This window comes from Diadema antillarum, unplaced genomic scaffold, assembly GCF_040938485.1.
Source record: "Diadema antillarum isolate AM-2024a unplaced genomic scaffold, OU_Dant_1.0 seq00000024_RagTag, whole genome shotgun sequence".
NCBI lineage: Eukaryota > Metazoa > Echinodermata > Echinoidea > Diadematoida > Diadematidae > Diadema > Diadema antillarum.
Window position 1 is genome coordinate 1,271,311 of NW_027271142.1, and position 10,882 is coordinate 1,282,192.

A 10,882-nucleotide genomic window follows, 5' to 3' on the forward strand; every position below is an offset into this window, starting at 1 on the left:
TTTTTCTCCCATCATTTTATTTGCTTTTTGTGCACCATTGCTGAAAATGTTTCATTGGTACATACAGTACATGTTATGTACTTTATGACTTGTCCTTCATACAAATTGTTATAACAATATGATTTGCCAAATGTAAATAATACAGAGGACTCCATGCAGGATTTACGAAGTCCTCGGCACCGGCAGTTTTTTTTTTTCATTATATTCATTTTTCATTACAATTTTCATTACAATTTTCATCACAATTTCGGATATCCGAACATTGTTAACAAACTGAATTAATATAGTGTAGAATGTAGATGATGATTTTCGTCTTCGTTATAAGGAGAATGCTGTGTACTTTGTTTGTTATGTATTACCTTTTGCTGGATGGAAATAAAGTATATATTTCATTTAACTCTTTCACGGGTATCTTTACCATTAGATTGAACGTAGGTTTTTTGTTGTTGAGATTTCAAAGGAGGGAGGATGTCACGGCAAGACCAATCCAACACTTATTTTCGGATCATGTTTGTGTGATTTTTTTTTTTTGGGGGGGGGATGGATGTGTGTTCACCACACGAAGACGCATCATTAAGTAGTTGTCACCCTCTTGAAAATCAGAATGCTTTTAGGTACAACCTACATTTCTCTTTGTGGCAAAAAGTTGGTTGCTTTTTTTCCACAAAGCATGCTACGATATTTTGACAGATTGCATATAAGCTGATACTGCAGGACTCCCTCCAATATAATTATAAGAGAGTCATGATAGCACAACGGGAGAAAACGATCACATATTTTTCCCCGTTGCTGAAGGCAACAAATCTATACAGGCCACGCCCATCAAGGTTTTTTGTGCTCATGCTGACGTTTATCACGGATGATTACGTGAAACCTACCATAACAGCCTTATGAATATTTCAGCTTCAGTGGACTGCAATGAGAAAGATTCAGGTATATAGAGACACATGAGTGTGGGTAGGCCTGTACAAGCAATGAGACGTGACTATCGAGAAGCAGTGTTTCTAAACAGGTCTCTGTCTTAACGTGATCAGACATCTTGCGTTACTTAGGAAAGGGCCTTCCTTGGCATTGAGATTCAGAGTTATTAATCATGCGCTTCCTCTGACAGTGCGACGGCGACAATAATCGGTGGATGAATTCCTTTGATTTCAAGCGGATGTCATAGGCGTGGCAAAGAAGGTGAGTGCGATGGGATTTCATCTTATACCTGTTCTACCCCCGTAGTCTGGGTGCCAAAGCTGTATGGGCCTAACCTTGTTTTACCGTCCGCAAAATGGTTTTTGATGGTTTTACCTTATTTCGAGAGTGCTGAACCCGAATCCGGATGATGTGACTGTTGCATTCTAAGGGGTTTTGAGATATTCAAGATGGCCGCAAAAAAAAGGTAATTCCCATTTTCCCCCTTCTAAATTGTGAAAATTTTATAATATTACTGGTTCTACCCTATTTAATGGGTGCTAAATTTGAATCTGTATGATGCGCTCTTGCATCCATGAAGGTTTTTGAGATATTCAAGGTGGCCGCCAAGAACGGACAATCCCGTGTATTTCCTGGTAAATGATGAACATTGAAAACGATCAGTGATTTTTTCCTATTTTGAGGGTGCTGAATCCGAATCTGCATGATGCAACTTCTGCATCCTTGACGGTTTTGAGATATTCACGAAAGCCGCCAGAAACGGATATTCACATGAATTTCCTTCAAAATGGTGAAAAAAATGAAAAACAATTTATTGACGGCTTTACCCTTTATTTCGAGATTGTTAAAACCGAATACCGAATCTTGGTCATGCAACTTTTGTATCCCAGAAAATTTTGCACTATCCAAGATGGTAGTCGAAATGGCCCTCAAAAATAGAAATTCTAATATAAATTGTTATTTCCTTATGAATTGTGAAAAATTGAAGATAATGACTTGACGTGACTTAACTTGACTTATTTGCATAGGACAGTGTGTCCCTTTGCTCTCCTACGAGTGATCCTTCTCTAGTTTGGTCTTCTTCACTGGGCTTGATGTTCAGCCTCTTTCAGGGAAATACCCAAGTCTCTTTCAATTTGGTCTCTCTACACTGTTAGAACGCTGTGTAAAATTTCGTTGTTTAAAATATTGTTGTTTAAAATTCTAAACAATGTTGTTTAAATATAGAAAATTGGAGCTTGATTGCCTTAAACAGCGGTTGTTTAAAAACAATTCGGAATGATTGTCCAAACAATTAAACAACGGTTGTTTAGAAATTGATGGGCAAAAGTCATGTGATAGTCACGAACCAATCAGCGGGCCTGCATGTTCGTCGCAATCGATCGCCGCCGGGCGCCACGGCCACCGCGCCTGCGCCTCACACACACACGTACATCACACGTTTATGTACGTATAGCTATACAGTAGCGGAGTGCGGCTATTCATCATGATGGACGGCGGTGACGATGGCTGCAATGCAGCTATATGGAGTCACGAACATTCTCAGCAAATGGGGTCTAGCTATAGAAGAACCTGCCAGTCATTCCAAGGTATTTATGTATTTAACTGATAACATCGCTTCATGCCCATCTGTAATTTGCATGATGTATGAAGCTAGTCACGGCTCACGCTTTGGGTTCTTGGCCGGGCTGCGCTACGTCTCGCCGTCATGCATGTAACGTAATAGATCTAACAAACTGTATGTTAACGTTTAACGTTAAGTTAGGTCGTCTGTACCGGTACATTATGTTTTTCAACCAACTCGTGCTTGTATAAACACTAGCATAATTCAATCCTTACATACATTTTCAAAACTTCACATAAAATACGAATTTCTTTTACAAAAACTAATCATCTAAATCAGCGTACGGAATATTCCCATTGTTGACACAGTACAGTAGCCTATTCGTTGTACAGTATTCTAAGTTGTAACAGGCACTGTGCCGTATCACATCATGCACTGGGTGTCCGAGTTCGATGATGTAGAAATCCAACAAGTTAGTTAGGCATAGGGTCTGACGTGACGGTTAGGGCCTAGCGGGTTAGCTAGGTAATGCTAGGGCCTAGTCAAGGGCTAGGGCCTATATTTTAGACTGCTAGTGCTAGTGCTAACTAAGTTCAATTACACAATGACCTGTCTCGATCATTTCCTACCTCATAATTTAGAACTTTTATGCCAAGGTCGGCTGTATGATAGCCCTACTACATCGACCACCCTCTTGTAATAAACCGACCGTGTATTAATTAGCGCACTGAACGCATACTAGAGTAGTACTAATACGCACTTCACTGCACGCAAAGCACATAAAAATGGATTGGCTTTGACTGTTGATGAGGATGGTGTGGGAAAACGCGAAAATTCACCGTTCATTAACAAAGTTAATGGTTTTAATCAAGGACAAAATTTCGAATGAATATTTTCACTGAATCGTAATGTAATGTCTATGGAAGTTTCTAAAAAGCTTCGTACAACACGCTGTTAATACAACTCGGTTTGCGTGAATTGCCAATGCAAAAACAGCGGTCGATATCAAGGAGCATTACTGCGGGGAGCTGAAACGAGGCCACGCAAGTTCGATGGCGATATTTTTGCACTGAAACTTCAAATCGAAAAGGGAACAAAGGCATTTGATAGCCTAGCTCTGGATTTTCTCAATCACGTAGGTCAAGTTTTTTGCATGAATTTCAGTGTTCAATATTCTTATCAAGCAAATAAACATTAGGCGGTCGATGAGTAGTAGGTCCAACCGTACAACCAAAATCTACTGTAAACATAACAAACCCCCTAAAATCCAATAGTAAAGTGCAAGTTAAGTTCTGCTACTTTTGCTGGAGCAATTCATTCTTTACTGAGCATCATTGCCATCAATGATGCTCGATGAATTAAGGTCTACGTAAGCTTCCAGTAGAAAAAAAGGCCTAGAACCCCTATAGAAAGTGAAGATAAAGACAGAAAACAGATTGTGGTGTTTGTAACGCACAATATAGTCTATGCACCACATGTAAACTTAATGCCTGTAGTAATAATATACATGTACCACCTTAGTAGAGTTCTATTTGTTTCGTGTAGGTAGGTGGTTTGGAACCAATTTTTGGCACTTTTGTCACTTTCGAATAAGTTTCTATGCAAAGATTAGGAGCTTTCTTCTCAGTCTGTCAAGATTTCCATGCCAAACGAAGCACATTGTGCAAATTCACACAAACTTGTGAGAAAAATGTTTATAGAATGAACATTTTTGCAGAAGCTAATGATCATGCATACATGTAATTCACTCCATCATTTATGTTTTTGTTATTACTTGAGTATTATATTTTTTTCCATTTGGATATAGCATTCTTTCTGGGCCACCCTTGATATGATTACAAATGCAATCTTGTTCCCTAATTTGTACAGATCAAGCAAGACTTCAGCCAGGAGATCATGGCTGAAGACAGGATGTTTGCAGCATGGCCATGTATGCTGACAAAGTACTCTAGTATGGGGAATCAAGATGTCCATCGTAGCAAACGCTGCTTATTCGTCACACGGGTGACACCGATGGCCTTTCCCAAGGTACATTTTAAATAGTATTGCTCTGTGTAGAGATTCTAATCTACAGCCCCAGTACCACCCTTTCCTTTTTTGCATTTGAGTTGAGGTGAATTTATTAACAACATTAACAAAATACTTACAGTATGTACATGACTATAAAAAAAAAATTGTTAGACCGAGAAATTCATTCAATGCTTGTTAATGAATTTCTAAGACTTTTGCAAAAACCTGCAAAAACTGAAGTGGATCTGTAATTTCAAAGCCAATATCAAAGAGATCATCCGGGCTCTTGATGACTCTGCTTTGTCCATCATTCAACTTGCATGTCATGTTCCCGTATTTGGTTTTGTTGCCGATTCGACATCATGAGCTTCCTTGGCATTTATCATGCACTGATACGAGTGACACATTGCATGCCTTTAGATCTTCATTGATGTACACACTTTTCATGTTCTCTTTTCCTTTCAGACTAGAATGCCCAGAATACAGTTTGTTCCTTTTGTTTGCAATAAAGTGGACTTTGATCTGCCTGCTCTTTCCTTCTTGCCTTTTCCCCAAGATGATGACAAGATCATGAAGATGAGATGTCCTCTTTCCAAATGTCTAAGCCAACTTCCTTGGCAACATTTGACTCGCCCTCAGTTAAAGCTCTTCCTCTGTCTCCTCAGCCCCCTCTGGCAGGCCAGTCAGGCAGAGATTGTCCCTCCTTAGCTCATGTTGGACCTCGTCCTGCTGGAACTGAATCCTCAAGAGATGACATGTGGATTCAGAACATCTTTAATTGTGCTCATACAAGCTTCTTTCGCTCCTTGTATCACATGCGGTAGTGCAGCTTTAATGACTGTAACTACAGCTTGGACAATTATTTGGGAGAGGCTGTCTCCTGCCACTCTCTCACATTATAGCACCCCACGGCCACACAGTTCATGTACACTGAAACTTCTGGACGGTTTGTCCTTGCCTCCTTCTTCTACCATTCCCCTTTTCTTCTCCACTGCCTGATCAACTCACATTATAATCAAGCTTTTGTCATTATAGGATAACATTAACAGAGAAGTCTTTTATGAACTATTAAAGTTTTTGCATTCTTTTTCCTACTACTTGGAATAAAAATCACTGGACCTTGAACATCCCTTGCTCTTGCTAATCTAATTAAGATATATGCATATTAACTGATCTTGCTTTATGCTATGCCAGAATATGACATGAACCTCCTGCAAAAGCCCAAATGTCATTCATATTGCAATAGTCTTTGTTAAGCACTTAACAGTAGTGCAAGATTATTCTTATTAAGGCACTGGCTGTCAACACCATTCAACTTTCTTTCATCCAAGTTCATAGTAACTCTGATTGCTGCTTTGTAGAATAGCATGATGATTATTACAGCATTATAATTCTAATGCTTGGCCTTACAAGTTTGGCTCTACTCATCCACAATTACTTGCCCGTCTTGGTAGTAAATGCCTTTGCCAGAATCAGTCCCTCATTCAAAATGTGTAGTATTTTCTACAATACCCTCCAAACAACTTTAAAACAGCCCCCCCCCCCCCCCCCACACACACACACACACAGTTAGTAGTCCTGGTTGCAATCAAGTACAATATAAGTACATAAGCTAGCATCTGAATATGAGCTGATACTTGTCAGCATTTCTCTTTATCAGCCTTGATTGTGTTAATATTTTTAAAGTGTATATTTGTACTTATCATTCAAAATACTCCCCCTGTGTCGTACATTTTGCTCCACAGAGGAAAAAGAGACGCTTGCATTCAGCATGCTGCCGCTAGTTTGCCGAGGCTGGACTGCGAGGGTGTGGGGCAAGTGCTCCTTTCAGGAGTCGGAGTTATTCTATGACTTTCAACCTGTAAGTACCTAACTGTTCGGAGGCTAATCTTCTAAAACAAGTGATGTGTTGCCCTCTTATTAAAATGATGAGATGGACTTTGACATTACAATACAAAATATAGAAATCCTCAAGCTGTGGTCCATAGTTACAGAAATTCCCAGTTTATGCTGTTTCATTTGTTAGTTTAGTCCATGGATTCTACATATTTATGCAAATTTACTATGTTGCTAATGTATGCCGTGAATCACAAAAATTTTTTTTAATGAAAAAAAAATCTTATATTACATAGTCAACATACATATTTACTTTATTTTGTGCCTGACTGCTCAATCACACACTTGTCCAATATCAATATGTCCTTTTCATTTTGATAAAAAGGGGGAAAAATTTGCATGAAATGCAAAATTGGTCCCAAATGTCGCCAATAAGGAATATTCCATTCATTGATAAATATTGCACTTGACCTATGGTATCATCATATTCAGCAAGATGCTGGAAATATATCACATACCACTCATATACATCCAATGTGATACAGGGTGTCTCCCCCCCCCCCCCCCATACCAAAAAGAAAAAAGACCTCGCATACTCCTTAATGTTCCTACAATGTCAGTGGACAAAATTGATATACTACTAGTATTGGAAAGAGTAACTTACCCAAAATAATGAAATGCAATTCAGAAGTAGTTTTTGTTTGATAATACTTTTTGCCTGGGCTTGCCAGCAATAAAATTAATTGCCTTTCAGAAGTTCCCATAGGCCACACAGTTGAAAATTCATTCAGCCAGGTCATGGTTAGCCCTTGCAAGAATAGAAAATGTAATACATGGATGTTATATACTACATAAAATACCCAATTTAGGGTATATATTTGCAAATGAAATGTTGCAGAATTTGGCCAGGCACTTTATTATGAACTCTACCTTGAACACTGGAGAGGTGTGGGAAATATATCTGTTCTGATGGACTTCATTATACCAATGCCTCAACCCAACACTTATTATTTATTATAACGTAGATTATTTCAAGATTTTATCGAGATGTATATGCATGTTTCTTTTCCACTTCCATTTCATTTTACAGGAGGACACAGACCTGGCTTTCTACATTGGACAAATTGACAGGAAGCAGAGACCACAGCCCTTCATCTTGCTGATGGGAGGATCCTGGAAGAAGCCACTGCAAACCTTTGTCATTAGGAAGTTTTCGCTACATGACGCGAAGACCGAGAATACGAGGAAGCGATCACTTGTGACAGTCCCCGTACTCTGACTCCCGTCCCCATATCTATGCAGTTTCGCTTTCCTGTACAAGACGGAGGCGTGGGGACAAGATCGCTGATTGGATGGCTGACTGGCTGGCTCACTCCTGCCCAGCATTGGGACCGAACGCTATTTTGGCCAAGTACCGTACTCGTTTTCCCCCGGACGGGACGTTCCTCAGATTTGATCATGTGCAGAAGCAAATTTCGCACACGACACGCTCAACTCCCGGCCGCGTTGTGCTTGCGAAAACTCCCTATTGTAGAGAGACAGGGATTCTTGTTTCCAACTTTGACAAAGGCTGTGGACTGTGCATTCAAAGTGCATTATGTCCTAGATGTAGAGTACCAGGCTCAATGTTTTGCTGCCTGGCAGTTCTTGGAGACAGTTGTGTACAAAATGCCTGGTAAAGTGACGTCCAATTCTGTGAGAGAGATCAGGACATACCTGAACTCTTCAAATCAGGAAGATTAGATGCGTAGAATGAGATTTTCATGGTCATCAGAAGTTTAATTGACAAAGTTGACTTTTAGGTCATTCGTCAAAGCAAAGGTTTGGTATCTATGTTTTATTTATTTATAACTCAATAAGTAATGGATACATGTCACATGGAAAGATCAAAAGGTCATGAGAAGATTGTTCTAGTAGTGGGTAATGTTGGCCCTTGAAAACTTGTGATAAAGATGGGCTAGAAATGAATTAAAAAGGGTATTTTGCATAGTAGTGACTTAATGAAATATTGGGCAAGATCTTCACAGGTTTATACTGAAGCATGACAGTCAATTTTCAGAAATATAGCAATTGTGAAATTAAAACCTCATATCTGTTGAGCATAATGGAGGTGACACTCTGTACTGAATGTGGCCTTCATAAAATTCAAGATGAACTGTTTCATAGAATGTATATTTCCATTATGAATTTATTTCATTGTATATAGAGTAATCTTCATTACTGCCATCTCTATCACCGGAGTGACAGAGATGATCTTTGCTGGACAGATATGCTGTACTTGGCACATCCCAGTTATGAAAAAAAAAAAAAAAACTGTATGTGTTGGTAGCAGGTATGACTTCTCAAATTACACCAGTAAACAGGAGTAAATTTCATTATAATTACAATGTACTGTATATGTTATTTGGTCTGTTCAGATATGCTGAATATAGGTATGAAGTAGAATTTTCACAAGAGATAAAACTTATTTCTTAATGTGAATGGTTTCTCCATCTGCAGTACATGTATATTTACGGTCATCATTGTACTGTCAAGGAAATATAATCTAATAACCCCTGACTTACTATTGCAGATGTTCCCCAAAAGCATTGCAACTGAAATGATTCAAAATGTTGTTACATCAAATTGAACATTGTTAAAAATGATCTAGTTAATAGAGAAGCTGTGTAGTGCAATACCTTCAGTAATATTTTTTTAGTGGGGCAACAAAGTACAGTATTGGGACAGAAAAGCAAATCCTTAGAGGGTCATTCCCTTATGCTTCGCTTATGAGAGTTCCAAGCCCATGTAATAGTGACAAACACTTCAGGAACAAAGTCAGTGGTTCTAAGAAAATCAGATAATTATTCCAGGAAATAAGACTCATTCAAGATTTATCTTGTCTTGTCAGGGTATGATCACTATAAAACTGGATAATGTGTCTGTAAGGTGTGCATTGGACTGTAAAAGCATTCTGAAAAATTACATTCTCTGTGTACTGTTCATTCAGTTAGCCCTTTTGGACCCATCTGAGGGCAACTGATGGTCCCCATGCACCCACACAATATGAGAAATGAAGCAACAAAATATTCAATGTGGCACAGGTATAGATAATCTCAAGCTGAACACATCCATGTTATGCATAATAATTAATTCTTTAATTATTGCATGTTTCAAATTCAATTTGCCATTGCAGTTTAGTTGAAATATTGTGAAATGTGATTTTTACGGCGTTAAGCGCCCCATTTGTATGTAAGTGGAATCAAAATGTACATTTGACAATACACTAATCTTTAGATGAGTCGAGGTCAATTCAGCTGGGAAATCACTTAACTCAAGCATAACAAAAGCTCGTGATTTTTCCTCTGCAGTCAAACTGCATATTTTTACTAAATCCGCGCAAGTCGACACATTTTTCTCGGTTCTCGAGAACTTCGACTTATCAAAGGTTAACTGTATAAGAAGAATTGTTACTCTGTATATATTCTGAAAATGGATGAGACAATTCTTGATTGGCTCAATTTGTTATTTGCAATAAGTTTGCACATCGACGGACATATTGACAGATTGAAGGTTTTCTAATGATACGATGTCAGTGATATAGACAGTGAAAATGTGCTGAAATATATAATTGGCCAAAAAAATAAACATTTGTGTTATTGTGCTTATATACAAGTGAGTTGTACAGTAATATGGGATTAAGAACTGTTTAAATTCTAAACATGAATATTTAATATTTGCTTTAAACAACCCAGTTGTATAAAATTACTTTTAAACAACCCGGTTGTATAAAATTACTTTTAAACAACAGTTGTTTAGAGTTTTAAACAACTTTTTTTAAACAACTCAGTTGTATAAAATTACATTTAAACAACAGTTGTTTAGACTTTTAAACAACTTTTTTTAAACAACCCAGTTGTATAAAATGACTTTTAAACAACAGTTGTTTAAATTTTTAAACAACTTTTTTAAACAACCCAGTTGTTTAAATTTCTTTTAAACAACAGTTGTTTAGAATTTTTAAACAACAAAGGGTTAAAAGTTTAAACAACTACGTGTTGTTTAATTTTTAAACAACAGTTGAGCGATTCACCGGTTAACTTGTGGTTGTTTAAAATTTTAAACAACCTTGTTGATTTTTTTCTAACAGTGTATTTGTATAATGGCGGGCAAGAGGGCGTCCTAGTGGTCTTTTCCTGAGAAAGTCATTCTTGAAGGCTTGGAATGGGATCCTATGTGAAGGTATACGAATTACATGCCCAAACCGTTTCAATTTCCTTTCGGTTATACTTCATCACAGATGGTGTTGGTGAGACGAAGTTCCTGCCTAATTTCCTCTTTCCTTATCTTGTCAATGAGTCTCACACCCAGGATTACTCGTATAGACATCTCATTTCGAAAGTGTCTGACGTTGGTCAGCTTGGCGTAGTGTGCACGACTCAGCACCGTAGATAGATGGCAATAGGGAGGATGTGTGCTTTGTAGATTCTCAGTCTCACTTTGAGTGTTCGGGGGATAATCTGGTTCGTCCATGTGGTACTTTTCAGTTTGCCAAATTCCCAGGCCGCTAAT

General features: G+C 38.2%; 1 long non-coding RNA gene across 1 annotated transcript; it reads left to right on the forward strand.

Moving 5' to 3' along the window:
• The first annotated feature begins 4,316 nt into the window (after window positions 1–4,316).
• On the forward strand, window positions 4,317–7,659 carry LOC139725208 (uncharacterized). Its single transcript, XR_011710538.1, has 3 exons — window positions 4,317–4,513; window positions 6,241–6,356; window positions 7,422–7,659. It is a non-coding gene; the product is annotated as an uncharacterized lncRNA (long non-coding RNA).
• The last annotated feature ends 3,223 nt before the right edge of the window (window positions 7,660–10,882 follow it).